Source organism: Piliocolobus tephrosceles, chromosome 1, assembly GCF_002776525.5.
Source record: "Piliocolobus tephrosceles isolate RC106 chromosome 1, ASM277652v3, whole genome shotgun sequence".
NCBI lineage: Eukaryota > Metazoa > Chordata > Mammalia > Primates > Cercopithecidae > Piliocolobus > Piliocolobus tephrosceles.
Window position 1 is genome coordinate 213,018,732 of NC_045434.1, and position 7,101 is coordinate 213,025,832.

General features: G+C 48.9%; 1 pseudogene; it reads left to right on the forward strand.

Annotated features, from left to right (window-relative positions):
- Nucleotides 1-3,043: 3,043 nt before the first annotated feature.
- LOC111533009 lies at nucleotides 3,044-3,144 on the forward strand (annotated as a pseudogene).
- The last annotated feature ends 3,957 nt before the right edge of the window (nucleotides 3,145-7,101 follow it).

Here is a 7,101-nt window from a genome sequence, read left to right on the forward strand (position 1 = left end):
ACATTTATTTCTCACAGGTCTGGAGGCTGGGAAACACAAGATCAAGGTGCCCACAGATTTGGTATCAAGCAAGGGCCTGCTTTCCGCTCCTGCTCCATAGACGCTGTGCCCTCACATGGTGGAAGAGAAAGGCAGCTCCCTCCAACCTCTTTTATGAGGACTTTAATCCCATTCATGAAGGCAGGACTCAATCACCTGCCAAAGGCCCCACCTTTTTTTGGGTGGGAGTGTTGGGGGGACAGAGTCTCACTCTGTCACCCAGGCTGGAGTGCACTGGCACGATCGCAGCTCATTGCAAACTCCACCACCTGGGTTCAAGCAATTCTCCTGCCTCAGCCTCCTGAGTAGCTGGAATTACAGGCGCCCGCCACCACGCCCGGCTAATTTTTATATTTTTAGTAGAGATGGGGTTTCACCATGTTGGTCAGGCTGGTCTCGAACTCCCCATCTCAGGTGATCTGCCCGCCTCAGCCTCCCAAAGTGCTGGAATTATAGGTGTGAGCCACCATGGTCAGCCTATCAGTTTCATCCAGTCTCCTACCTTTGCTTTTGAGATCAGTACCTTAAGGAGACTCATTCAGCCAGTTAGAAATCTACCCACTTGCTTTTCCATTCAAAATGTGAAAGAGAAATCTCCATTTCTCTCCTAGCCCCAAGAACTACCTAAGAGGCTCTGACAAATGCTGTGCTGAAATCCATTCTCTCCTCAGCATTTCCCTGACCACCAGGTAACAAGAGAAGCAAACAACAAAAACCCCGGTTAGTCAGAGAATTCCAGTGTAGGAGGTGTGGGGACTTTACTTTCAAGGACTTCACGTCCAGGGAACTGTAACGTGTTTGTGCAAAATCAGAAAATCTCTTTTGTTTTTGAAACAGAGTTTCTCTCTTGTCGCCCAGGCTGGAGTGCAGTGGTGCTATGTGTGCTCACTGCACCCTCCACCTCCTGGGTTCAAGCAATTCTCCTGCCTCAGCCTACTGAGTAGCTGGGATTACAGGCACCCGCCACCAAACCCAGCTAATTTTTATATTTTTAGTAGAGACAGGATTTCACCATGTTGGTCAGGCTGGTCTCGAACTCCCAACCTCAGGTGATCTGCCCTCCTTGGCCTCCCAAAGTGTGGGATTACAGGTGTGAGCCACCGGGCCCAGTCAAAAATCAGAAAATTTCTACCCCTTTGCTTAGGAAATGCCAGAAAACATCAACCTGAGTATGGGGTTGGGGACATTTTATCATTGGAACTCCAATGCTGACACAGTATAACTGGCATCTCTGACTGCAAGCTGCCTCTCCTTCAGACTGCAAACCTGTTCTAGAGAGAATACAGAATCCAGCAGGCCCGAAAGCTTCCTAAGTCATGTTTCTCAAATCCTGAAGCTGCTACAGCTAAATTCTAGGTAGTTGTGGTACAGACATGCAAATCAAGACGAGGCTCCTTGGACTAAGAGGGTGGTGTAGCATTTTACTGGAATCCGAGGACTAAGGGAGCGAACAATCTTCATCTTGGAGGAACACAATGCTGAGGTTGGGGGCGAGGACTGGGGACCAGGCTGCCTGGGTTGGTCCTCTGGCACCTCAGCCACCAGCTGCTGCCTCTCTGCCCCTTACAAAGTGGAGACCATCAGATGGAGTGTGCTCATGGATTTGCTTACAAGATTAAATGAGTTACATGTATAAGCATCCTGGTGGCTGGCAGGTAACAGGGCCTCAGCAACATTATTTTATTTATTTATTTATTTAGACACAGAGTCTCACTGCGTTGCCCAGGCTGGAGTGCAGTGTGGCACGATCTCGGCTCACTGCAACCTCTGCCTCCTGGACTCAAGCAATTTTCCTGCCTCATCCTCCCATGTAGCTGAGATTACAGGCATGTGCCACCACACCCATCTAATTTTTGTTTTTTTGTAGAGATGGGATTTTGCCATGTTGGCCAGGCTGGTCTCGAACTCCTCACCTCAGGTGATCTGCCCACCTCGCCCTCCCATAGTGTTGGGATTACAGGCACGAGCCACTGTGCCTGGCCCAACAACTTTATTGGTCTGTGATATATGCAGGGAGAATCATTATCTTGTGGTGTGCCTGAAGACGTGGCGAAAACCTGTTCCCCACGCCTGAATCACTCGGGACTACTACCTTCTGAAGAACCTGGCTCCTGATTTTCCTTCTGGAACTCAGCATCGTCATCTGACCTCTCCTCCTCTTAAGACAAGGGCCATCCCAGGGGCAGAGGGGCCAGCACTCCTGCCTCTAAGTGACGCCGTGACAACCTTAAGAAACCTCAGTGGCCAGACGCGGTGGCTCATGCCTGTAATCCCAGCACTTTGGGAGGCCGAGAAGGGCAGATCGCCTGACGTCAGGAGTTCAAGACCAGCCTGACCAACATGGAGAAACCCTGACTCTACCAAAAATACAAAATTAGCTGGGCGTGGTGGCACATGCCTGTAATCCCAGCTACCAGGGAGGGTGAGGCAGGAGAATCGCTTGAACCTGGGAGGCAGAGGTTGCAGTGAGCCATTGTACTCCAGCCTGGGCAACAAGAGCAAAACTCCGTCTCAAAAAAAAAAAAAGAATCTCCGTAACAACCTTAAGAATTCTGTGAAAAAGGGGGAGGGAACAGAGACACCTGAAAAGAAAACTGGTTGGATAACTTCCTGCAGATACTATTTAGGGATATTAGTGCCTTCTAGGCGTCCATTCTAGCTTGAAGCAGTAATTCCCAGACTGGCAACCTCCCCGAGGCTATTATCACACCCCTGCCAAAGATAAAGGCACTGGGGCCCTGAGGGAGGCCATGCTGAGCTCTTTGATGCCAAATAGAGATGCTTTCCTCTGACGCCTGCTGAGACAGACTTTCCAGAAGTTGTTCTCCCTCACCTCTCACTTGGGTGCCCCTTCATGACCTCTGCCCAGGGGAACTCTGCTCCCAGGGTGCCTGCTCCTGGCTTCCCCAGCTCCCCGGGGCCTTCTTACTTAATCACCTCCCCTTTACTTCTCTCTTTTGGGCACCCTGAGGAGTGCCAACCTAGCATGACTGTTTGAAAACTCGGCAGCACATATACCAAATAAAAATTGGAATGATACAGAGAAGATCAGCATGGGCCCTGCACAAGGATGACATGCAAATTTGTGAAGTGTTCCGTATTTATAATTTTTTTTTTACATATATTTAAAAATGAAATATGGCCGGGTGCAGCAACTCACGACCGTAATCTCAGCACTTGGGAGGTCGAGGCAGGAGGATCACAAGGTCAGGAGATCAAGACCATCCTGGATAACATGGTGAGATTCCACCTCTACTAAAAATACAAAAGATTAGCCGGGCGTGGTGGCACGAGCCTGTAATCCCAGCTAATCAGAAGGCTGAGGCAGGAGAATTGCTTGAACCCAGGAGGTAAAGGTTGTAGTGAGCCGAGATCGTGCCACTACACTCCAGCCTGGGTGACAGAGCGAGACTCCGTCTCAAAAATAAAACAAAATAAAATAATATAATATCAAATAGGCCAGGCGCGGTGGCTCATGCCTGTAATCCCATCACTTTGGGAGGCCGAGGCAGGTGGATCACCTGATGTCAGGAGTTCGAGACCAGCCTGGCCAACATGGTAAAACCCTGCCTCTACTAAAAATACAAAAAAAATTAGCCGGGCGTGGTTGTGGGCACCTGTAATCCCAGCTACTCGGGAGGCTGAGGCAGGAGGATCATGTGAATCCAGGAGGCAGAAGTTGCAGTGAGCCGAGATTGCGCCAGTGCACTCCAGCCTGGGCAAAAAAAGTGAGACTACTTCTAAAAAAAATTTTTTTAAATCATTTTTAAAAAGCAAGGGAATAACAAAACACAAAATTTAGAATAGTGGCTATCTCTGGGGTCAAAGAACATACAGGGGACCTAAATGACATTACTAATGTTCCAGTTCTTTTTATTATTATTATTTATTTATTTATTTTTGAGAAGGAGTTTTGCTCTAGCGCCTGGCTGGATTACAGTGGCACACTCTTGGCTCATTACAACCTCTGCCTCCCGGGTTCAAATGGTTCTCCTGCCTCAGCCTCCAGAGTAGCTGGGAGTGCAGGCATGCACCACCACACCCAGCTAATTTTTGTATTTTTGGTAGAGACAGGGTTTCACTATGTTGGCCAGGCTGGTCTTGAACTCCTGGCCTCAGGTGATCCACCTGCCTCGACCTCCCAAAGTGCTGGGATTACAGGCATGAACCACCACACCCGGGCTCCATTTCTTTTTCTTTCTTTTTTTTAAACTTTCCATTTCTTTCTTTTTTTTTCACTCTTGTTGCCCAAGCTGGAGAGAAATGGCGTGATCTCGGCTCACTGCAACCTCTGGCTCCCGGGTTCTAGCAATTCTCCTCCGTTAGCCTCTTGAGTATCTGAGATTACAGGTACGTGCCACCACACCTGGCTAATTTTTTGTATTTTTAGTAGAGACCAGGTTTCACCATGTTGGTCAGGCTGGTCTCAAACTCCTGACCTAATGTGATCCACCCACCTCTGCCTCTCAAAGTGATGGGATTACAGGCGTGAGCCACAATGCCCAGCCCTATTTCTTCTTTTGAGACAGGTCTTTCTTTACTCCCAGGCTGGAGGGCACTGGTACAATCATAGCTCATTGTAGCCTTAACCTCCTGGGCTCAAGTGACCCTCCCACCTGAGTCTCCCAAGTAGCTGGGATGGGACTACAGGCATGTGCCATCACATCTGGCTAATTTTTTATTTATTACAGAGAATGGGGTCTCCCCCATGTTGCCCAAGCTGTTCTGGAACTCCTGGGCTCAAGCCATCCTCCTGCCTCAGCCTCCCAAAGTGCTGGGATTACTGATGTGAGTCACTGAGCCTGGACTCTAGGGTTCCATTTCTTTTTTTTGGAGACGGTGTCTCGCTCTGCCGTCCAGGCTGGAGTGCAGTGGCGCGATCTCAGCTCACTCCAAGTTCCACCTCCCAAGTTCAAGTGATTCTCCTGCCTCAGCCTCCTGAGTAGCTGGGACTACAGGCGCCTGCCACCACTCCCAGCTAATTTTTATATTTTTAGTAGAGACGGGTTTCACCATGTTGGTCAGGCTGGTCTTGAGCTCCTGACCTCATGATCCGCCCGCCTCGGCCTCCCAAAGTGCTGGGATTACAGACGTGAGCCACTGTGCCCGGCCTAGTGTTGTATTTCTTAAGCGAAAAGTGGATACACAGACATTTATATACACTTCATGTAGTCTCTGGTGTACGTGAAATACTAAGTGATACACAAACACCAAAACCTTATGAGCTGTTATGAGGAGGGACCATCCACCTAGATCCGCTTCTGCACTCATCTGGTATCGTACCTTCCCAGAGCTCCTTCTCCAACCCAGAAGTTCCCTATCTGGCTGGAGACCTTCTTTCATAAAGATCACTTTCTCAAGCTGACCAGTGGTTTTTACATACGTGTCACAGAGAGAATCAGTAATTCAAGCGAGTCACAGGTCATGGCAGATTCACTTTCCCTTGATGCTGGCTGTCTTGTTTTTCTAAGACCAGCCGAGCGGGTGCAAAAGAACCAGCGGGTAGGCAAGTGTAACAGCAAAACTGCACAGTTTATTTTGGTAACCTAAGGTGTGCGGGAGAAGTCTGTCGGCCTCCGGGGAAGGAGGCCGGCAGAGTCCCCCCGTGGGGCTCTCGGACGGACTTCCCACAGTCCCGACATCCCGACAGGAGTGGGGCTGCAAGAAGGCCGCCGGCCTGTGAGAAGGCCGCCGGGGCTGTGAGAAGGCCACCGGGGCTGTGAGAAGGCCGCGTGGCTCAATGGCGGAGAGTGGCTTTTCTAGGAGTGGGAGGGCAATAGGTGGGGCATGGGCGTGTCAGGGGCGTTCCGCAGGTGCGACCAGGTAAATCTTGGTCTCTTCGGATTGACGTCACCTGGCGCATGCCCAGTTGGTCTGCACCCTCCCTGGGCGCCGGCTGCATTTTCGCGCGCGCGGTAAGAGTTGGTGGTGAAGAAGAACCCGGAAGTGCACCATCTTGCCTCCGTTCGTCCAAACACTGGCCAAGACACCATGCACGTGCTACCTACAGTGCTTCAAGGTGTGGTACTCCGATAGCTTTGGACAGTTATTCCCACCTGCCCACCACCAATAAACCTGCTCAACAAGCTTACAGCAAGTGAGAAATAATAACTAAATGCAATGCCCTTGTGCTGACTACAAGCAAATGTGAACCCCACAGCCTGCTAACAAAACCTAAGGAGCTATGGAAACAGGGAGGGCATTTGGCAGCCTGTGAATTTTGAAAAAGATTTCAGGACATCTCTAGTAATCATTAACATTTTAGCTACAATGTGAGGTCGAAGTGCCGGCTCAGAATGTGGTGCTGCAGCCTCCAAGAAACTTGCAACAGCAGCAGTCTGGGATCATGTTCTGCCTCTCATTTCCTGCTAGATTTACTGGTTCTGGCCACAGCAGAGTATCTTTATCTCTCTAACCATTTTAATGTAAAATAAGATTGTTTGGAGCCTTTTCAGGGCCACGCCTTAGAATTGCTCTGAAAGTAAGAGTATCAAGTGCCTGATTTCTTAGAGTCCTTACCAGCAGGAGATGTTGGCTGATGTAGCTGCTGAGTCATGGGGCTGGAGATAGTGGTTTTCAGTAGCCAAAAACGTTAGTGTATTGCTGGTGAAATCACAAACTCTGCTTGCAAAATTTTATTATTATTATTATTATTATTATTTTGCTGAATTTAGTCCTAAAGTTCTTGCTTCTTACCCACTGGAAAGCAAATACTATGGACTTAATAGGCCTTCACTTTTAACCAACGCCATGGAAACCTGTCAGTAGCTAAGAGGACAAAAACGCTAGGAGTTAAGGAAGAAAAGCAGTTTTTGCAGCGGACCAGAAGAAATAATTAAATTCAAGTACATATTTGAACATCTCTTTGCAAGGAAATGAGGAAAATCAGATGTTTTAGTTCTCTTAGAGACCAGCAGTAATGTTGAAAAATATAAAAGTCACCGTAACAGAAAACGAAGTGATCATTTCAGCCCTCCCTTGGAGTGGGGGGGACATATTGCGGAGCTGAGTTTTAATGGCTATCAGTTCTCGATCTGATCACTCCACCAACTCCTTCCATAT